General features: G+C 49.0%; 3 non-coding genes across 3 annotated transcripts; all 3 read right to left on the bottom strand.

Annotated features, from left to right (window-relative positions):
* Nucleotides 1-4,588: 4,588 nt before the first annotated feature.
* On the bottom strand, nucleotides 4,589-4,662 carry Trnaa-agc (transfer RNA alanine (anticodon AGC)). Its single transcript has one exon. It is a non-coding gene; the product is annotated as a tRNA-Ala (tRNA).
* A 15,959-nt stretch (nucleotides 4,663-20,621) lies between these two features.
* On the bottom strand, nucleotides 20,622-20,697 carry Trnaa-agc (transfer RNA alanine (anticodon AGC)). The gene has a single exon. It is a non-coding gene; the product is annotated as a tRNA-Ala (tRNA).
* A 1,394-nt stretch (nucleotides 20,698-22,091) lies between these two features.
* Nucleotides 22,092-22,165, bottom strand: Trnaa-agc (transfer RNA alanine (anticodon AGC)). The gene has a single exon. It is a non-coding gene; the product is annotated as a tRNA-Ala (tRNA).
* Between the last annotated feature and the right edge of the window lie 1,732 nt (nucleotides 22,166-23,897).

Genomic DNA, 23,897 nt, shown 5'->3' with positions numbered 1-23,897 from the left:
AGCAACACCAGTAGCAGCCGACTGCACGCAAAGAATGGGAACGTGCAGTGGGATTTACGTGAAATCGGCGCAATTGTGGATGCTAATCGTTCGCTTGTATCTGCCTACACACCTCTGCCGGTTGGGAATTATTCCACTTGCATGGCAAGGTGCGCATGTAGGTGTGTTAAAAATTCTGGAGGCGCTGGGTATCGATCCCAGTACCTCTCGCACGCTAAGCGAGCGCTGTACCATTTGAGCTACGCCCACTTCCCCCCCCCCCCCCCCGATAACTAGTAGTGCTACATACAGTCATATCAACGTCACAGACCCTTGCACTCCCATTATTCCGCAGACAAACACTACTCTCTATGTATCAGTGAGGGTGTCTTTCAGGTTTCGTGCATTCTGTATCGAATCGTAGTTGGCCACAATGAAAGTGGCACGCATAACGTCGAAAATAGAGTTCAGACACCGCTCTGAGTAAGACGAACGTGTTGTCCACCTCTAGACTTCAATGACGTTAAGCCGTGATACCTAAGACAGATCTGCACTCGATGACACCACGATAACAGCCGGTCCCCACACTTACACCTTGCTCTCCTTATGACAGTATACATCATATCAGTCTGTGACGCTGGTTTTGCAACTTCTTGCGTGCGTTTATGTTCGCCGCGACCAACACTTACCATGCACTGACCTCAAAACATGGAGGAGCCGGGGATTGAACCCGAGACCGTTCACACGCTAAGCGAACGATCTGCCAACTGAGCTACAGCTACACACACGACCAAGCCTGGCTATTCTCCAGTCTTTGCGACTCTGATGTGCACGGACACGATGGTTGGTTGGTTTGTAGCGGCGAAGGTACCAGAATACAAAGGCGCGGACACGTTCATATACACAAGAGTTCCAAGTAGTTTCGATGCTCTGGTATTACGAATGCAAATTACGTCTGTTTTGAACGTCTTAAATTGAAAGGGCGGTCACAAATTGGTCCATTTCACTCCTTGTCCACAATCACACAGCACCTGAGGTAACAAGCACATCTCGAGCCCCATTGTGCTCTCCATTGTTCATGCCAACTCAGTGCCTCGCTCTTTGCTACTGCGTAAAACTCTTGTCGTCCAACTGCAAAACACTGGCACACAATAAGTTTCCGCGTCCCCTTAGCACTGATCGTACTACGAAACGCTCCCCAAACTTGGCAATCACCCATGCAGATGACTTTTCCGACTTTACACGACGCTCACGCTAGTGTCAGCCTTATTTATAGTTCGACGTCGCGCCAAAGCGAATGAGCACATTTCGCCTACGGCTTAGGCCGCTCTTCTAGTGTGGCTGCTCTGTGTCTGCAGGCAGCGAGGGGCTGCAAGCTTCCTGTGTTCGCACCTATATCACCTGTGCTTCCTTGTCAAAGACAGACTATCGCAAAACATACAACTCACTCCATGAATTGATTGCTACGGCATCTGTTATCAGCAGTCACAACCAGCAACACCAGTAGCAGCCGACTGCACGCAAAGAATGGGAACGTGCAGTGGGATTTACGTGAAATCGGCGCAATTGTGGATGCTAATCGTTCGCTTGTATCTGCCTACACACCTCTGCCGGTTGGGAATTATTCCACTTGCATGGCAAGGTGCGCATGTAGGTGTGTTAAAAATTCTGGAGGCGCTGGGTATCGATCCCAGTACCTCTCGCACGCTAAGCGAGCGCTGTACCATCTGAGCTACGCCAACCCCCCCCCCCCCCCCCCCCGATAACTAGTAGTGCTACATACAGTCATATCAACGTCACAGACCCTTGCACTCCCATTATTCCGCAGACAAACACTACTCTCTATGTATCAGTGAGGGTGTCTTTCAGGTTTCGTGCATTCTGTATCGAATCGTAGTTGGCCACAATGAAAGTGGCACGCATAACGTCGAAAATAGAGTTCAGACACCGCTCTGAGTAAGACGAACGTGTTGTCCACCTGTAGACTTCAATGACGTTAAGCCGTGATACCTAAGACAGATCTGCACTCGATGACACCACGATAACAGCCGGTCCCCTCACTTACATCTTGCTCTCCTTATGACAGTATACATCATATCAGTCTGTGACGCTGGTTTTGCAACTTCTTGCGTGCGTTTATGTTCGCCGCGACCAACACTTACCATGCACTGACCACAAAACATGAAGGAGCCGGGGTTTGAACCCGAGACCGTTCACACGCTAAGCGAACGATCTGCCAACTGAGCTACAGCTACACACACGACCAAGCCTGGCTATTCTCCATTCTTTGCGACTCTGATGTGCACGGACACGATGGTTGGTTGGTTTGTAGCGGCGAAGGTACCAGAATACAAAGGCGCGGACACGTTCATATACACAAGAGTTCCAAGTAGTTTCGATGCTCTGGTATTACGAATGCAAATTCCGTCTGTTTTGAACGTCTTAAATTGAAAGGGCGGTCACAAATTGGTCCATTTCACTCCTTGTCCACAATCACACAGCACCTGAGGTAACAAGCACATCTCGAGCCCCATTGTGCTCTCCATTGTTCATGCCAACTCAGTGCCTCGCTCTTTGCTACTATGTCAAACTCTTGTCGTCCAACTGCAAAACACTGGGACACAACAAGTTTCCGCGTCCCCTTTGCACTGATCGTACTACGAAACGCTCCCCAAACTTGGCAATCACCCATGCAGATGACTTTTCCGACTTTACACGACGCTCACGCTAGTGACAGCCTTATTTATAGTTCGACGTCGCGCCAAAGTGAATGAGCACATTTCGCCTACGGCTTAGGCCGCTCTTCTAGTGTGGCTGCTCTGTGTCTGCAGGCAGCGAGGGGCTGCAAGCTTCCTGTGTTCGCACCTATATCACCTGTGCTTCCTTGTCAGAGACAGACTATCGCAAAACATACAACTCACTCCATGAATTGATTGCTACGGCATCTGTTATCAGCAGTCACAACCAGCAACACCAGTAGCAGCCGACTGCACGCAAAGAATGGGAACGTGCAGTGGGATTTACGTGAAATCGGCGCAATTGTGGATGCTAATCGTTCGCTTGTATCTGCCTACACACCTCTGCCGGTTGGGAATTATTCCACTTGCATGGCAAGGTGCGCATGTAGGTGTGTTAAAAATTCTGGAGGCGCTGGGTATCGATCCTAATACCTCTCGCACGCTAAGCGAGCGCTCTACCATCTGAGCTACGCCCCCCCCCCCCCCCCCAAATAACTAGTAGTGCTACATACAGTCATATCAACGTCACAGACCCTTGCACTCCCATTATTCCGCAGACAAACACTACTCTCTATGTATCAGTGAGGGTGTCTTTCAGGTTTCGTGCATTCTGTATCGAATCGTAGTTGGCCACAATGAAAGTGGCACGCATAACGTCGAAAATAGAGTTCAGACACCGCTCTGAGTAAGACGAACGTTTTGTCCACCTCTAGACTTCAATGACGTTATGCCGTGATACCTAAGACAGATCTGCACTCGATGACACCACGATAACAGCCGGTCCCCTCACTTACATCTTGCTCTCCTTATGACAGTATACATCATATCAGTCTGTGACGCTGGTTTTGCAACTTCTTGCGTGCGTTTATGTTCGCCGCGACCAACACTTACCATGCACTGACCACAAAACATGAAGGAGCCGGGGTTTGAACCCGAGACCGTTCACACGCTAAGCGAACGATCTGCCAACTGAGCTACAGCTACACACACGACCAAGCCTGGCTATTCTCCATTCTTTGCGACTCTGATGTGCACGGACACGATGGTTGGTTGGTTTGTAGCGGCGAAGGTACCAGAATACAAAGGCGCGGACACGTTCATATACACAAGAGTTCCAAGTAGTTTCGATGCTCTGGTATTACGAATGCAAATTCCGTCTGTTTTGAACGTCTTAAATTGAAAGGGCGGTCACAAATTGGTCCATTTCACTCCTTGTCCACAATCACACAGCACCTGAGGTAACAAGCACATCTCGAGCCCCATTGTGCTCTCCATTGTTCATGCCAACTCAGTGCCTCGCTCTTTGCTACTATGTCAAACTCTTGTCGTCCAACTGCAAAACACTGGGACACAACAAGTTTCCGCGTCCCCTTTGCACTGATCGTACTACGAAACGCTCCCCAAACTTGGCAATCACCCATGCAGATGACTTTTCCGACTTTACACGACGCTCACGCTAGTGACAGCCTTATTTATAGTTCGACGTCGCGCCAAAGCGAATGAGCACATTTCGCCTACGGCTTAGGCCGCTCTTCTAGTGTGGCTGCTCTGTGTCTGCAGGCAGCGAGGGGCTGCAAGCTTCCTGTGTTCGCACCTATATCACCTGTGCTTCCTTGTCAGAGACAGACTATCGCAAAACATACAACTCACTCCATGAATTGATTGCTACGGCATCTGTTATCAGCAGTCACAACCAGCAACACCAGTAGCAGCCGACTGCACGCAAAGAATGGGAACGTGCAGTGGGATTTACGTGAAATCGGCGCAATTGTGGATGCTAATCGTTCGCTTGTATCTGCCTACACACCTCTGCCGGTTGGGAATTATTCCACTTGCATGGCAAGGTGCGCATGTAGGTGTGTTAAAAATTCTGGAGGCGCTGGGTATCGATCCCAGTACCTCTCGCACGCTAAGCGAGCGCTCTACCATCTGAGCTACGCCCACCCCCCCGATAACTAGCAGTGCTACATACAGTCATATCAACGTCACAGACCCTTTCACTCCCATTATTCCGCAGACAAACACTACTCTCTATGTATCAGTGAGGGTGTCTTTCAGGTTTCGTGCATTCTGTATCGAATCGTAGTTGGCCACAATGAAAGTGGCACGCATAACGTCGAAAATAGAGTTCAGACACCGCTCTGAGTAAGAGGAACGTTTTCTCCACCTCTAGACTTCAATGACGTTAAGCCGTGATACCTAAGACAGATCTGCACTCGATGACACCACGATAACAGCCGGTCCCCTCACTTACATCTTGCTCTCCTTATGACAGTATACATCATATCAGTCTGTGACGCTGGTTTTGCAACTTCTTGCGTGCGTTTATGTTCGCCGCGACCAACACTTACCATGCACTGACCACAAAACATGAAGGAGCCGGGGTTTGAACCCGAGACCGTTGACACGCTAAGCGAACGATCTGTCAACTGAGCTACAGCTACACACACGACCAAGCCTGGCTATTCTCCATTCTTTGCGACTCTGATGTGCACGTACACGATGGTTGGTTGGTTTGTAGCGGCGAAGGTACCAGAATACAAAGGCGCGGACACGTTCATATACACAAGAGTTCCAAGTAGTTTCGATGCTCTGGTATTACGAATGCAAATTCCGTCTATTTTGAACGTCTTAAATTGAAAGGGCGGTCACAAATTGGTCCATTTCACTCCTTGTCCACAATCACACAGCACCTGAGGTAACAAGCACATCTCGAGCCCCATTGTGCTCTCCATTGTTCATGCCAACTCAGTGCCTCGCTCTTTGCTACTGCGTAAAACTCTTGTCGTCCAACTGCAAAACACTGGGACACAACAAGTTTCCGCGTCCCCTTTGCACTGATCGTACTACGAAACGCTCCCCAAACTTGGCAATCACCCATGCAGATGACTTTTCCGACTTTACACGACGCTCACGCTAGTGACAGCCTTATTTATAGTTCGACGTCGCGCCAAAGCGAATGAGCACATTTCGCCTACGGCTTAGGCCGCTCTTCTAGTGTGGCTGCTCTGTGTCTGCAGGCAGCGAGGGGCTGCAAGCTTCCTGTGTTCGCACCTATATCACCTGTGCTTCCTTGTCAGAGACAGACTATCGCAAAACATACAACTCACTCCATGAATTGATTGCTACGGCATCTGTTATCAGCAGTCACAACCAGCAACACCAGTAGCAGCCGACTGCACGCAAAGAATGGGAACGTGCAGTGGGATTTACGTGAAATCGGCGCAATTGTGGATGCTAATCGTTCGCTTGTATCTGCCTACACACCTCTGCCGGTTGGGAATTATTCCACTTGCATGGCAAGGTGCGCATGTAGGTGTGTTAAAAATTCTGGAGGCGCTGGGTATCGATCCCAATACCTCTCGCACGCTAAGCGAGCGCTCTACCATCTGAGCTACGCCCACCCCCCCATTAACTAGTAGTGCTACATACAGTCATATCAACGTCACAGACCCTTGCACTCCCATTATTCCGCAGACAAACACTACTCTCTATGTATCAGTGAGGGTGTCTTTCAGGTTTCGTGCATTCTGTATCGAATCGTACTTGGCCACAATGAAAGTGGCACGCATAACGTCGAAAATAGAGTTCAGACACCGCTCTGAGTAAGACGAACGTTTTGTCCACCTCTAGACTTCAATGACGTTAAGCCGTGATACCTAAGACAGATCTGCACTCGATGACACCACGATAACAGCCGGTCCCCTCACTTACATCTTGCTCTCCTTATGACAGTATACATCATATCAGTCTGTGACGCTGGTTTTGCAACTTCTTGCGTGCGTTTATGTTCGCCGCGACCAACACTTACCATGCACTGACCACAAAACATGAAGGAGCCGGGGTTTGAACCCGAGACCGTTCACACGCTAAGCGAAAGATCTGTCAACTGAGCTACAGCTACACACACGACCAAGCCTGGCTATTCTCCATTCTTTGCGACTCTGATGTGCACGGACACGATGGTTGGTTGGTTTGTAGCGGCAAAGATACCAGAATACAAAGGCGCGGACACGTTCATATACACAAGAGTTCCAAGTAGTCTCGATGCTCTGGTATTACGAATGCAAATTCCGTCTTTTTGAACGTCTTAAATTGAAAGGGCGGTCACAAATTGGTCCATTTCACTCCTTGTCCACAATCACACAGCACCTGAGGTAACAAGCACATCTCGAGCCCCATTGTGCTCTCCATTGTTCATGCCAACTCAGTGCCTCGCTCTTTGCTACTGCGTAAAACTCTTGTCGTCCAACTGCAAAACACTGGGACACAATAAGTTTCCGCGTCCCCTTTGCACTGATCGTACTACGAAACGCTCCCCAAACTTGGCAATCACCCATGCAGATGACATTTCCGACTTTACACGACGCTCACGCAACGCTCACGCTAGTGACAGCCTTATTTATAGTTCGACGTCGCGCCAAAGCGAATGAGCACATTTCGCCTACGGCTTAGGCCGCTCTTCTAGTATGGCTGCTCTGTGTCTGCAGGCAGCGAGGGGCTGCAAGCTTCCTGTGTTCGCACCTATATCACCTGTGCTTCCTTGTCAGAGACAGACTATCGCAAAACATACAACTCACTCCATGAATTGATTGCTGCGGCATCTGTTATCAGTAGTCACAACCAGCAACACCAGTAGCAGCCGACTGCACGCAAAGAATGGGAACGTGCAGTGGGATTTACGTGAAATCGGCGCAATTGTGGATGCTAATCGTTCGCTTGTATCTGCCTACACACCTCTGCCGGTTGGGAATTATTCCACTTGCATGGCAAGGTGCGCATGTAGGTGTGTTAAAAATTCTGGAGGCGCTGGGTATCGATCCCAGTACCTCTCACACGCTAAACGAGCGCTCTACCCCCGATAACTAGTAGTGCTACATACAGTCATATCAACGTCACAGACCCTTGCACTCCCATTACTCCGCAGACAAACACTACTCTCTATGTATCAGTGAGGGTGTCTTTCAGGTTTCGTGCATTCTGTATCGAATCGTAGTTGGCCACAATGAAAGTGGCACGCATAACGTCGAAAATAGAGTTCAGACACCGCTCTGAGTAAGACGAACGTGTTGTCCACCTCTAGACTTCAATGACGTTAAGCCGTGATACCTAAGACAGATCTGCACTCGATGACACCACGATAACAGCCGGTCCCCACACTTACACCTTGCTCTCCTTATGACAGTATACATCATATCAGTCTGTGACGCTGGTTTTGCAACTTCTTGCGTGCGTTTATGTTCGCCGCGACCAACACTTACCATGCACTGACCACAAAACATGAAGGAGCCGGGGCTTGAACCCGAGCCCGTTCACACGCTAAGCGAACGATCTGCCAACTGAGCTACAGCTACACACACGACCAATCCTGGCTATTCTCCATTCTTTGCGACTCTGATGTGCACGGACACGATGGTTGGTTGGTTTGTAGCGGCGAAGGTACCAGAATACAAAGGCGCGGACACGTTCATATACACAAGAGTTCCAAGTAGTTTCGATGCTCTGGTATTACGAATGCAAATTCCGTCTGTTTTGAACGTCTTAAATTGAAAGGGCGGTCACAAATTGGTCCATTTCACTCCTTGTCCACAATCACACAGCACCTGAGGTAACAAGCACATCTCGAGCCCCATTGTGCTCTCCATTGTTCATGCCAACTCAGTGCCACGCTCTTTGCTACTGCGTAAAACTCTTGTCGTCCAACTGCAAAACACTGGGACACAATAGGTTTCCGCGTCCCCTTTGCACTAATCGTACTACGAAACGCTCTCCAAACTTTCCAATCACCCATGCAGATGACTTTTCCGACTTTACACGACGCTCACGCTAGTGACAGCCTTATTTATAGTTCGACGTCGCGCCAAAGCGAATGAGCACATTTCGCCTACGGCTTAGGCCGCTCTTCTAGTGTGGCTGCTCTGTGTCTGCAGGCAGCGAGGGGCTGCAAGCTTCCTGTGTTCGCACCTATATCACCTGTGCTTCCTTGTCAGAGACAGACTATCGCAAAACATACAACTCACTCCATGAATTGATTGCTGCGGCATCTGTTATCAGTAGTCACAACCAGCAACACCAGTAGCAGCCGACTGCACGCAAAGAATGGGAACGTGCAGTGGGATTTACGTGAAATCGGCGCAGTTGTGGATGCTAATCGTTCGCTTGTATCTGCCTACACACCTCTGCCGGTTGGGAATTATTCCACTTGCATGGCAAGGTGCGCATGTAGGTGTGTTAAAAATTCTGGAGGCGCTGGGTATCGATCCCAGTACCTCTCACACGCTAAACGAGCGCTCTACCATCTGAGCTACGCCCACCCCCCCGATAACTAGTAGTGCTACATACAGTCATATCAACGTCACAGACCCTTGCACTCCCATTATTCCGCAGACAAACACTACTCTCTATGTATCAGTGAGGGTGTCTTTCAGGTTTCGTGCATTCTGTATCGAATCGTAGTTGGCCACAATGAAAGTGGCACGCATAACGTCGAAAATAGAGTTCAGACACCGCTCTGAGTAAGACGAACGTGTTGTCCACCTTTAGACTTCAATGACGTTAAGCCGTGATACCTAAGACAGATCTGCACTCGATGACACCACGATAACAGCCGGTCCCCACACTTACACCTTGCTCTCCTTATGACAGTATACATCATATCAGTCTGTGACGCTGGTTTTGCAACTTCTTGCGTGCGTTTATGTTCGCCGCGACCGACACTTACCATGCACTGACCACAAAACATGGAGGAGCCGGGGCTTGAACCCGAGACCGTTCACACGCTAAGCGAACGATCTGCCAACTGAGCTACAGCTACACACACGACCAAACCTGGCTATTCTCCATTCTTTGCGACTCTGATGTGCACGTACACGATGGTTGGTTGGTTTGTAGCGGCGAAGGTACCAGAATACAAAGGCGCGGACACGTTCATATACACAAGAGTTCCAAGTAGTTTCGATGCTCTGGTATTACGAATGCAAATTCCGTCTGTTTTGAACGTCTTAAATTGAAAGGGCGGTCACAAATTGGTCCATTTCACTCCTTGTCCACAATCACACAGCACCTGAGGTAACAAGCACATCTCGAGCCCCATTGTGCTCTCCATAGTTCATGCCAACTCAGTGCCTCGCTCTTTGCTACTGCGTAAAACTCTTGTCGTCCAACTGCAAAACACTGGGACACAACAAGTTTCCGCGTCCCGTTTGCACTGATCGTACTACGAAACGCTCCCCAAACTTGGCAATCACCCATGCAAATGACTTTTCCGACTTTACACGACGCTCACGCTAGTGACAGCCTTATTTATAGTTCGACGTCGCGCCAAAGCGAATGAGCACATTTCGCCTACGGCTTAGGCCGCTCTTCTAGTGTGGCTGCTCTGTGTCTGCAGGCAGCGAGGGGCTGCAAGCTTCCTGTGTTCGCACCTATATCACCTGTGCTTCCTTGTCAGAGACAGACTATCGCAAAACATACAACTCACTCCATGAATTGATTGCTACGGCATCTGTTATCAGCAGTCACAACCAGCAACACCAGTAGCAGCCGACTGCACGCAAAGAATGAGAACGTGCAGTGGGATTTACGTGAAATCGGCGCAATTGTGGATGCTAATCGTTCGCTTGTATCTGCCTACACACCTCTGCCGGTTGGGAATTATTCCACTTGCATGGCAAGGTGCGCATGTAGGTGTGTTAAAAATTCTGGAGGCGCTGGGTATCGTTCCCAGTACCTCTCGCACGCTAAGCGAGCGCTCTACCATCTGTGCTACGCCCACCCCCCCCCGATAACTAGTAGTGCTACATACAGTCATATCAACGTCACAGACCCTTGCACTCCCATTATTCCGCAGACAAACACTACTCTCTATGTATCAGTGAGGGTGTCTTTCAGGTTTCGTGCATTCTGTATCGAATCGTAGTTGGCCACAATGAAAGTGGCACGCATAACGTCGAAAATAGAGTTCAGACACCGCTCTGAGTTAGACGAACGTGTTGTCCACCTCTAGACTTCAATGACGCTAAGCCGTGATACCTAAGACAGATCTGCACTCGATGACACCACGATAACAGCCGGTCCCCACACTTACACCTTGCTCTCCTTATGACAGTATACATCATATCAGTCTGTGACGCTGGTTTTGCAACTTCTTGCGTGCGTTTATGTTCGCCGCGACCAACACTTACCATGCACTGACCACAAAACATGGAGGAGCCGGGGCTTGAACCCGAGACCGTTCACACGCTAAGCGAACGATCTGCCAACTGAGCTACAACTACACACACGACCAAGCCTGGCTATTCTCCATTCTTTGCGACTCTGATGTGCACGTACACGATGGTTGGTCGGTTTGTAGCGGCGAAGGTACCAGAATACAAAGGCGCGGACACGTTCATATACACAAGAGTTCCAAGTAGTTTCGATGCTCTGGTATTACGAATGCAAATTCCGTCTGTGTTGAACGTCTTAAATTGAAAGGGCGGTCACAAATTGGTCCATTTCACTCCTTGTCCACAATCACACAGCACCTGAGGTAACAAGCACATCTCGAGCCCCATTGTGCTCTCCATAGTTCATGCCAACTCAGTGCCTCGCTCTTTGCTACTGCGTAAAACTCTTTTCGTCCAACTGCAAAACACTGGGACACAACAAGTTTCCGCGTCCCGTTTGCACTGATCGTACTACGAAACGCTCCCCAAACTTGGCAATCACCCATGCAAATGACTTTTCCGACTTTACACGACGCTCACGCTAGTGACAGCCTTATTTATAGTTCGACGTCGCGCCAAAGCGAATGAGCACATTTCGCCTACGGCTTAGGCCGCTCTTCTAGTGTGGCTGCTCTGTGTCTGCAGGCAGCGAGGGGCTGCAAGCTTCCTGTGTTCGCACCTATATCACCTGTGCTTCCTTGTCAGAGACAGACTATCGCAAAACATACAACTCACTCCATGAATTGATTGCTACGGCATCTGTTATCAGCAGTCACAACCAGCAACACCAGTAGCAGCCGACTGCACGCAAAGAATGAGAACGTGCAGTGGGATTTACGTGAAATCGGCGCAATTGTGGATGCTAATCGTTCGCTTGTATCTGCCTACACACCTCTGCCGGTTGGGAATTATTCCACTTGCATGGCAAGGTGCGCATGTAGGTGTGTTAAAAATTCTGGAGGCGCTGGGTATCGATCCCAGTACCTCTCGCACGCTAAGCGAGCGCTCTACCATCTGTGCTACGCCCACCCCCCCGATAACAAGTAGTGCTACATACAGTCATATCAACGTCACAGACCCTTGCACTCCCATTATTCCGCAGACAAACACTACTCTCTATGTATCAGTGAGGGTGTCTTTCAGGTTTCGTGCATTCTGTATCGAATCGTAGTTGGCCACAATGAAAGTGGCACGCATAACGTCGAAAATAGAGTTCAGACACCGCTCTGAGTTAGACGAACGTGTTGTCCACCTCTAGACTTCAATGACGCTAAGCCGTGATACCTAAGACAGATCTGCACTCGATGACACCACGATAACAGCCGGTCCCCACACTTACACCTTGCTCTCCTTATGACAGTATACATCATATCAGTCTGTGACGCTGGTTTTGCAACTTCTTGCGTGCGTTTATGTTCGCCGCGACCAACACTTACCATGCACTGACCACAGAACATGGAGGAGCCAGGGCTTGAACCCGAGACCGTTCACACGCTAAGCGAACGATCTGCCAACTGAGCTACAACTACACACACGACCAAGCCTGGCTATTCTCCATTCTTTGCGACTCTGATGTGCACGTACACGATGGTTGGTCGGTTTGTAGCGGCGAAGGTACCAGAATACAAAGGCGCGGACACGTTCATATACACAAGAGTTCCAAGTAGTTTCGATGCTCTGGTATTACGAATGCAAATTCCGTCTGTTTTGAACGTCTTAAATTGAAAGGGCGGTCACAAATTGGTCCATTTCACTCCTTGTCCACAATCACACAGCACCTGAGGTAACAAGCACATCTCGAGCCCCATTGTGCTCTCCATAGTTCATGCCAACTCAGTGCCTCGCTCTTTGCTACTGCGTAAAACTCTTTTCGTCCAACTGCAAAACACTGGGACACAACAAGTTTCCGCGTCCCGTTTGCACTGATCGTACTACGAAACGCTCCCCAAACTTTCTCAATCACCCATGCAGATGACTTTTCCGACTTTACACGACGCTCACGCTAGTGACAGCCTTATTTATAGTTCGACGTCGCGCCAAAGCGAATGAGCACATTTCGCCTACGGCTTAGGCCGCTCTTCTAGTGTGGCTGCTCTGTGTCTGCAGGCAGCGAGGGGCTGCAAGCTTCCTGTGTTCGCACCTATATCACCTGTGCTTCCTTGTCAGAGACAGACTATCGCAAAACATACAACTCACTCCATGAATTGATTGCTACGGCATCTGTTATCAGCAGTCACAACCAGCAACACCAGTAGCAGCCGACTGCACGCAAAGAATGGGAACGTGCAGTGGGATTTACGTGAAATCGGCGCAATTGTGGATGCTAATCGTTCGCTTGTATCTGCCTACACACCTCTGCCGGTTGGGAATTATTCCACTTGCATGGCAAGGTGCGCATGTAGGTGTGTTAAAAATTCTGGAGGCGCTGGGTATCGATCCCAGTACCTCTCGCACGCTAATCGAGCGCTCTACCATCTGTGCTACGCCCACCCCCCCCGATAACTAGTAGTGCTACATACAGTCATATCAACGTCACAGACCCTTGCACTCCCATTATTCCGCAGACAAACACTACTCTCTGTGTATCAGTGAGGGTGTCTTTCAGGTTTCGTGCATTCTGTATCGAATCGTAGTTGGCCACAATGAAAGTGGCACGCATAACGTCGAAAATAGAGTTCAGACACAGCTCTGAGTTAGACGAACGTGTTGTCCACCTCTAGACTTCAATGACGCTAAGCCGTGATACCTAAGACAGATCTGCACTCGATGACACCACGATAACAGCCGGTCCCCACACTTACACCTTGCTCTCCTTATGACAGTATACATCATATCAGTCTGTGACGCTGGTTTTGCAACTTCTTGCGTGCGTTTATGTTCGCCGCGACCAACACTTACCATGCACTGACCACAAAACACGGAGGACCCGGGGCTTGAACCCGAGACCGTTCACACGCTAAGCGAACGATCTGCCAACTGAGCTACAACTACACACACGACCAAGCCTGGCTATTCTCCATTCTTTGCGACTCTGATGTGCACGTACACGATGGTTGGTCGGTTTGTAGCGGCGAAGGTACCAGAATACAAAGGCGCGGACACGTTCATATACACAAGAGTTCCAAGTAGTTTCGATGCTCTGGTATTACGAATGCAAATTCCGTCTGTTTTGAACGTCTTAAATTGAAAGGGCGGTCACAAATTGGTCCATTTCACTCCTTGTCCACAATCACACAGCACCTGAGGTAACAAGCACATCTCGAGCCCCATTGTGCTCTCCATAGTTCATGCCAACTCAGTGCCTCGCTCTTTGCTACTGCGTAAAACTCTTGTCGTCCAACTGCAAAACACTGGGACACAACAAGTTTCCGCGTCCCGTTTGCACTGATCGTACTACGAAACGCTCCCCAAACTTGGCAATCACCCATGCAAATGACTTTTCCGACTTTACACGACGCTCACGCTAGTGACAGCCTTATTTATAGTTCGACGTCGCGCCAAAGCGAATGAGCACATTTCGCCTACGGCTTAGGCCGCTCTTCTAGTGTGGCTGCTCTGTGTCTGCAGGCAGCGAGGGGCTGCAAGCTTCCTGTGTTCGCACCTATATCACCTGTGCTTCCTTGTCAGAGACAGACTATCGCAAAACATACAACTCACTCCATGAATTGATTGCTGCGGCATCTGTTATCAGTAGCAGACGACTGCACGCAAAGAATGGGAACGTGCAGTGGGATTTACGTGAAATCGGCGCAATTGTGGATGCTAATCGTTCGCTTGTATCTGCCTACACACCTCTGCCGGTTGGGAATTATTCCACTTGCATGGCAAGGTGCGCATGTAGGTGTGTTAAAAATTCTGGAGGCGTTGGGTATCGATCCCAGTACCTCTCACACGCTAAACGAGCGCTCTACCATCTGAGCTACGCCCACCCCCCCGATAACTAGTACTGCTACATACAGTCATATCAACGTCACAGACCCTTGCACTCCCATTACTCCGCAGACAAACACTACTCTCTATGTATCAGTGAGGGTGTCTTTCAGGTTTCGTGCATTCTGTATCGAATCGTAGTTGGCCACAATGAAAGTGGCACGCATAACGTCGAAAATAGAGTTCAGACACCGCTCTGAGTAAGACGAACGTGTTGTCCACCTCTAGACTTCAATGACGTTAAGCCGTGATACCTAAGACAGATCTGCACTCGATGACACCACGATAACAGCCGGTCCCCACACTTACACCTTGCTCTCCTTATGACAGTATACATCATATCAGTCTGTGACGCTGGTTTTGCAACTTCTTGCGTGCGTTTATGTTCGCCGCGACCAACACTTACCATGCACTGACCACAAAACATGGAGGAGCCAGGGCTTGAACCCGAGACCGTTCACACGCTAAGCGAACGATCTGCCAACTGAGCTACAACTACACACACGACCAAGCCTGGCTATTCTCCATTCTTTGCGACTCTGATGTGCACGTACACGATGGTTGGTCGGTTTGTAGCGGCGAAGGTACCAGAATACAAAGGCGCGGACACGTTCATATACACAAGAGTTCCAAGTAGTTTCGATGCTCTGGTATTACGAATGCAAATTCCGTCTGTTTTGAACGTCTTAAATTGAAAGGGCGGTCACAAATTGGTCCATTTCACTCCTTGTCCACAATCACACAGCACCTGAGGTAACAAGCACATCTCGAGCCCCATTGTGCTCTCCATAGTTCATGCCAACTCAGTGCCTCGCTCTTTGCTACTGCGTAAAACTCTTTTCGTCCAACTGCAAAACACTGGGACACAACAAGTTTCCGCGTCCCGTTTGCACTGATCGTACTACGAAACGCTCCCCAAACTTTCTCAATCACCCATGCAGATGACTTTTCCGACTTTACACGACGCTCACGCTAGTGACAGCCTTATTTATAGTTCGACGTCGCGCCAAAGCGAATGAGCACATTTCGCCTACGGCTTAGGCCGCTCTTCTAGTGTGGCTGCTCTGTGTCTGCAGGCAGCGAGGGGCTGCAAGCTTCCTGTGTTCGCACCTATATCACCTGTGCTTCCTTGTCAGAGACAGACTATCGCAAAACATACAACTCACTCCATGAATTGATTGCTACGGCATCTGTTATCAGCAGTCACAACCAGCAACACCAGTAGCAGCCGACTGCACGCAAAGAATGGGAACGTGCAGTGGGATTTACGTGAAATCGGCGCAATTGTGGATGCTAATCGTTCGCTTGTATCTGCCTACACACCTCTGCCGGTTGGGAATTATTCCACTTGCATGGCAAGGTGCGCATGTAGGTGTGTTAAAAATTCTGGAGGCGCTGGGTATCGATCCCAGTACCTCTCGCACGCTAATCGAGCGCTCTACCATCTGTGCTACGCCCACCCCCCCGATAACTAGTAGTGCTACATACAGTCATATCAACGTCACAGACCCTTGCACTCCCATTATTCCGCAGACAAACACTACTCTCTGTGTATCAGTGAGGGTGTCTTTCAGGTTTCGTGCATTCTGTATCGAATCGTAGTTGGCCACAATGAAAGTGGCACGCATAACGTCGAAAATAGAGTTCAGACACAGCTCTGAGTTAGACGAACGTGTTGTCCACCTCTAGACTTCAATGACGCTAAGCCGTGATACCTAAGACAGATCTGCACTCGATGACACCACGATAACAGCCGGTCCCCACACTTACACCTTGCTCTCCTTATGACAGTATACATCATATCAGTCTGTGACGCTGGTTTTGCAACTTCTTGCGTGCGTTTATGTTCGCCGCGACCAACACTTACCATGCACTGACCACAAAACACGGAGGACCCGGGGCTTGAACCCGAGACCGTTCACACGCTAAGCGAACGATCTGCCAACTGAGCTACAACTACACACACGACCAAGCCTGGCTATTCTCCATTCTTTGCGACTCTGATGTGCACGTACACGATGGTTGGTCGGTTTGTAGCGGCGAAGGTACCAGAATACAAAGGCGCGGACACGTTCATATACACAAGAGTTCCAAGTAGTTTCGATGCTCTGGTATTACGAATGCAAATTCCGTCTGTTTTGAACGTCTTAAATTGAAAGGGCGGTCACAAATTGGTCCATTTCACTCCTTGTCCACAATCACACAGCACCTGAGGTAACAAGCACATCTCGAGCCCCATTGTGCTCTCCATAGTTCATGCCAACTCAGTGCCTCGCTCTTTGCTACTGCGTAAAACTCTTTTCGTCCAACTGCAAAACACTGGGACACAACAAGTTTCCGCGTCCCGTTTGCATTGATCGTACTACGAAACGCTCCCCAAACTTGGCAATCAGCCATGCAGATGACTTTTCCGACTTTACACGACGCTCACGCTAGTGACAGCCTTATTTATAGTTCGACGTCGCGCCAAAGCGAATGAGCACATTTCGCCTACGGCTTAGGCCGCTCTTCTAGTGTGGCTGCTCTGTGTCTGCACGCAGCGAGGGGCTGCAAGCTTCCTGTGTTCGCACCTATATCACCTGTGCTTCCTTGTCAGAGACAGACTATCGCAAAACATACAACTCACTCCATGAATTGATTGCTACGGCATCTGTTATCAGCAGTCACAACCAGCAACACCAGTAGCAGCCGACTGCACGCAAAGAATGGGAACGTGCAGTGGGATTTACGTGAAATCGGCGCAATTGTGGATGCTAATCGTTCGCTTGTATCTGCCTACACACCTCTGCCGGTTGGGAATTATTCCACTTGCATGGCAAGGTGCGCATGTAGGTGTGTTAAAAATTCTGGAGGCGCTAGGTATCGATCCCAGTACCTCTCGCACGCTAAGCGAGCGCTCTACCATCTGAGCTACGCCCACCCCCCCGATAACTAGTAGTGCTACATACAGTCATATCAACGTCACAGACCCTTGCACTCCCATTATTCCGCAGACAAACACTACTCTCTATGTATCAGTGAGGGTGTCTTTCAGGTTTCGTGCATTCTGTATCGAATCGTAGTTGGCCACAATGAAAGTGGCACGCATAACGTCGAAAATAGAGTTCAGACACCGCTCTGAGTAAGACGAACGTGTTGTCCACCTCTAGACTTCAATGACGTTAAGCCGTGATACCTAAGACAGATCTGCACTCGATGACACCACGATAACAGCCGGTCCCCACACTTACACCTTGCTCTCCTTATGACAGTATACATCATATCAGTCTGTGACGCTGGTTTTGCAACTTCTTGCGTGCGTTTATGTTCGCCGCGACCAACACTTACCATGCACTGACCACAAAACATGGAGGAGCCGGGGCTTGAACCCGAGACCGTTCACACGCTAAGCGAACGATCTGCCAACTGAGCTACAGCTACACACACGACCAAGCCTGGCTATTCTCCATTCTTTGCGACTCTGATGTGCACGTACACGATGGTTGGTTGGTTTGTAGCGGCGAAGGTACCAGAATACAAAGGCGCGGACACGTTCATATACACAAGAGTTCCAAGTAGTTTCGATGCTCTGGTATTACGAATGCAAATTCCGTCTGTTTTGAACGTCTTAAATTGAAAGGGCGGTCACAAATTGGTCCATTTCACTCCTTGTCCACAATCACACAGCACCTGAGGTAACAAGCACATCTCGAGCCCCATTGTGCTCTCCATAGTTCATGCCAACTCAGTGCCTCGCTCTTTGCTACTGCGTAAAACTCTTTTCGTCCAACTGCAAGACACTGGGACACAACAAGTTTCCGCGTCCCCTTTGCACTAATCGTACTACGAAACGCTCCCCAAACTTTCTCAATCACCCATGCAGATGACTTTTCCGACATTACACGACGCTCACGCTAGTGACAGCCTTATTTATAGTTCGACGTCGCGCCAAAGCGAATGAGCACATTTCGCCTACGGCTTAGGCCGCTCTTCTAGTGTGGCTGCTCTGTGTCTGCAGGCAGCGAGGGGCTGCAAGCTTCCTGTGTTCGCACCTATATCACCTGTGCTTCCTTGTCAGAGACAGACTATCGCAAAACATACAACTCACTCCATGAATTGATTGCTACGGCATCTGTTATCAGCAGTCACAACCAGCAACACCAGTAGCAGCCGACTGCACGCAAAGAATGGGAACGTGCAGTGGGATTTACGTGAAATCGGCGCAATTGTGGATGCTAATCGTTCGCTTGTATCTGCCTACACACCTCTGCCGGTTGGGAATTACTCCACTTGCATGGCAAGGTGCGCATGTAGGTGTGTTAAAAATTCTGGAGGCGCTGGGTATCGATCCCAGTACCTGTCGCACGCTAAGCGAGCGCTCTACCATCTGAGCTACGCCCACCCCCCCGATAACTAGTAGTGCTACATACAGTCATATCAACGTCACAGACCCTTGCACTCCCATTATTCCGCAGACAAACACTACTCTCTATGTATCAGTGAGGGTGTCTTTCAGGTTTCTTGCATTCTGTATCGAATCGTAGTTGACACAATGAAAGTGGCACGCATAACGTCGAAAATAGAGTTCAGACACCGCTCTGAGTAAGACGAACGTTTTGTCCACCTCTAGACTTCAATGACGTTATGCCGTGATACCTAAGACAGATCTGCACTCGATGACACCACGATAACAGCCGGTCCCCTCACTTACATCTTGCTCTCCTTATGACAGTATACATCATATCAGTCTGTGACGCTGGTTTTGCAACTTCTTACGTGCGTTTATGTTCGCCGCGACCAACACTTACCATGCACTGACCACAAAACATGGAGGAGCCAGGGCTTGAACCCGAGACCGTTCACACGCTAAGCGAACGATCTGCCAACTGAGCTACAGCTACACACACGACCAAGCCTGGCTATTCTCCATTCTTTGCGACTCTGATGTGCACGTACACGATGGTTGGTCGGTTTGTAGCGGCGAAGGTACCAGAAACCAAAGGCGCGGACACGTTCATATACACAAGAGTTCCAAGTAGTTTCGATGCTCTGGTATTACGAATGCAAATTCCGTCTGTTTTGAACGTCTTAAATTGAAAGGGCGGTCACAAATTGGTCCATTTCACTCCTTGTCCACAATCACACAGCACCTGAGGTAACAAGCACATCTCGAGCCCCATTGTGCTCTCCATAGTTCATGCCAACTCAGTGCCTCGCTCTTTGCTACTGCGTAAAACTCTTGTCGTCCAACTGCAAAACACTGGGACACAACAAGTTTCCGCGTCCCGTTTGCACTGATCGTACTACGAAACGCTCCCCAAACTTTCTCAATCACCCATGCAGATGACTTTTCCGACTTTACACGACGCTCACGCTAGTGACAGCCTTATTTATAGTTCGACGTCGCGCCAAAGCGAATGAGCACATTTCGCCTACGGCTTAGGCCGCTCTTCTAGTGTGGCTGTTCTGTGTCTGCAGGCAGCGAGGGGCTGCAAGCTTCCTGTGTTCGCACCTATATCACCTGTGCTTCCTTGTCAGAGACAGCTATCGCAAAACATACAACTCACTCCATGAATTGATTGCTACGGCATCTGTTATCAGCAGTCACAACCAGCAACACCAGTAGCAGCCGACTGCACGCAAAGAATGGGAACGTGCAGTGGGATTTACGTGAAATCGGCGCAATTGTGGATGCTAATCGTTCGCTTGTATCTGCCTACACACCTCTGCCGGTTGGGAATTACTCCACTTGCATGGCAAGGTGCGCATGTAGGTGTGTTAAAAATTCTGGAGGCGCTGGGTATCGATCCCAGTACCTCTCGCACGCTAAGCGAGCGCTCTACCATCTGAGCTACGCCAACCCCCCCCCCCCCTCCGATAACTAGTACTGCTACATACAGTCATATCAACGTCACAGACCCTTGCACTCCCATTATTCCGCAGACAAACACTACTCTCTATGTATCAGTGAGGGTGTCTTTCAGGTTTCGTGCATTCTGTATCGAATCGTAGTTGGCCACAATGAAAGTGGCACGCATAACGTCGAAAATAGAGTTCAGACACCGCTCTGAGTAAGACGAACGTGTTGTCCACCTCTAGACTTCAATGACGTTAAGCCGTGATACCTAAGACAGATCTGCACTCGATGACACCACGATAACAGCCGGTCCCCACACTTACACCTTGCTCTCCTTATGACAGTATACATCATATCAGTCTGTGACGCTGGTTTTGCAACTTCTTGCGTGCGTTTATGTTCGCCGCGACCAACACTTACCATGCACTGACCACAAAACATGGAGGAGCCGGGGCTTGAACCCGAGCCCGTTCACACGCTAAGCGAACGATCTGCCAACTGAGCTACAGCTACACACACGACCAAGCCTGGCTATTCTCCATTCTTTGCGACTCTGATGTGCACGTACACGATGGTTGGTCGGTTTGTAGCGGCGAAGGTACCAGAATACAAAGGCGCGGACACGTTCATATACACAAGAGTTCCAAGTGGTTTCGATGCTCTGGTATTACGAATGCAAATTCCGTCTGTTTTGAACGTCTTAAATTGAAAGGGCGGTCACAAATTGGTCCATTTCACTCCGTGTCCACAATCACACAGCACCTGAGGTAACAAGCACATCTCGAGCCCCATTGTGCTCTCCATTGTTCATGCCAACTCAGTGCCTCGCTCTTTGCTACTGCGTAAAACTCTTTTCGTCCAACTGCAAAACACTGGGACACAACAAGTTTCCGCGTCCCCTTTGCACTGATCGTACTACGAAACGCTCCCCAAACTTCCTCAATCACCCATGCAGATGACTTTTCCGACTTTAAACGACGCTCACGCTAGTGACAGCCTTATTTATAGTTGGACGTCGCGCCAAAGCGAATGAGCACATTTCGCCTACGGCTTAGGCCGCTCTTCTAGTGTGGCTGCTCTGTGTCTGCAGGCAGCGAGGGGCTGCAAGCTTCCTGTGTTCGCACCTATATCACCTGTGCTTCCTTGTCAGAGACAGACTATCGCAAAACATACAACTCACTCCATGAATTGATTGCTACGGCATCTGTTATCAGCAGTCACAACCAGCAACACCAGTAGCAGCCGACTGCACGCAAAGAATGGGAACGTGCAGTGGGATTTACGTGAAATCGGCGCAATTGTGGATGCTAATCGTTCGCTTGTATCTGCCTACACACCTCTGCCGGTTGGGAATTACTCCACTTGCATGGCAAGGTGCGCATGTAGGTGTGTTAAAAATTCTGGAGGCGCTGGGTATCGATCCCAGTACCTCTCGCACGCTAAGCGAGCGCTCTACCATCTGAGCTACGCCCACCCCCCCGATAACTAGTAGTGCTACATACAGTCATATCAACGTCACAGACCCTTGCACTCCCATTATTCCGCAGACAAACACTACTCTCTATGTATCAGTGAGGGTGTCTTTCAGGTTTCTTGCATTCTGTATCGAATCGTAGTTGACACAATGAAAGTGGCACGCATAACGTCGAAAATAGAGTTCAGACACCGCTCTGAGTAAGACGAACGTTTTGTCCACCTCTAGACTTCAATGACGTTATGCCGTGATACCTAAGACAGATCTGCACTCGATGACACCACGATAACAGCCGGTCCCCTCACTTACATCTTGCTCTCCTTATGACAGTATACATCATATCAGTCTGTGACGCTGGTTTTGCAACTTCTTGCGTGCGTTTATGTTCGCCGCGACCAACACTTACCATGCACTGACCACAAAACATGGAGGAGCCGGGGCTTGAACCCGAGCCCGTTCACACGCTAAGCGAACGATCTGCCAACTTCATGCTTCAGTAGATGGTACAAGGAAGCATGTTCATCCTCCACGACTGTCTTAGCCTTGGATTTTAATTTCAGACCCTCCATCTGCTGTCTTTTAAGACTGAGCAATTTGGCCTTAGTTTGCTTAATATCTGCCAGACGGACGTTGGAAGTGTTTGCCTGCTCATATAAATTTCGCAGCATGGTATAATAAAATTCTATGGAATTTTTCAAGTCTTTCGATCGTTGTACACTATACTGGATGAGAACTTTTCTCAGTTTAGGCTTTGCCCTGTTGCACCACCAGTCTAGTACTGAGACGTGTCTATCTGCAGAGCGGAAGCACAATGCCCACGCTTCTGTCAAACTTTCTTCTAATCCGTCGTCCTGCATCAGTGACGTATTAAGGTGCCATGAACTTCTAAAACGGCGAGTGGGTTGCGCAGTAAGGTTGATGGAAGCTAGCACGGAGCTATGATCAGAAAAGTAAACTGGAATCGTCTCTGCTTTAATGAAGGAGCTAACTAGACTTTGCGATATGTAGAGTCTGTCGATCCTGCTACGTGAGTGAGGACCTAGGAATGTAAATGCCACAAATGTGGGATACATTAGTTCCCAAGCATCTTTAAGCTGTAAAACAGTGACGAAACGCTTCAGTTCATTGCAGTTATTAAAATTCGGAAACTGGTCTTTCTTATTTATCACACAATTAAAATCACCGCCTATTATAAGATCTTTTGGGTTTTTCCGTAATAAATAAATGATTTCTTCTTTATAGAACTGTGCTCTTTCCATTCTATTGGATGTGCCAGAAGGGGCATACAGATTGATAAGGGTAGAACCAAAGACTTTTATACCTATCGCTCTACCGGAGTCCAACCTCTCGATATCCGAGACAGGAATCCCCTCCCTGACTAAAATTGCTGTACCGACGTTGGTGTCAAGTGAGACATTTAAAATCGCCAAATATCCAGGCACTGTAAGATTAGTCAGCACTACTTCCTGTAGGAAAGCAATGTCCGTCCCTGACTCATATAAATAATCCTTGAGCGCTGTAACTTTAGTCACGGATGTAATCCTATTAATATTGATAGTCGTAATTGTATATGCCTGGGACATTTAGTTTGCATAAAAAGTAAATAAGTGGTTAAAAAGATAACAAAATATTAATAAAAAAAGAAAAGAGATGTGCAGTTTCTAGAAGGGAGAAACGACTCCGCTTAAACAAACATCTAAAAGAATAGTCAGTATTTGAAGCTCGGTAAACAC

This window comes from Schistocerca gregaria, chromosome 3 (genome assembly GCF_023897955.1).
Source record: "Schistocerca gregaria isolate iqSchGreg1 chromosome 3, iqSchGreg1.2, whole genome shotgun sequence".
Taxonomy (NCBI): Eukaryota; Metazoa; Arthropoda; class Insecta; order Orthoptera; family Acrididae; genus Schistocerca; species Schistocerca gregaria.
The sequence above is the reverse complement of the archived record's forward strand: the minus strand, read 5'-3'. Positions and strand labels throughout refer to the sequence as shown.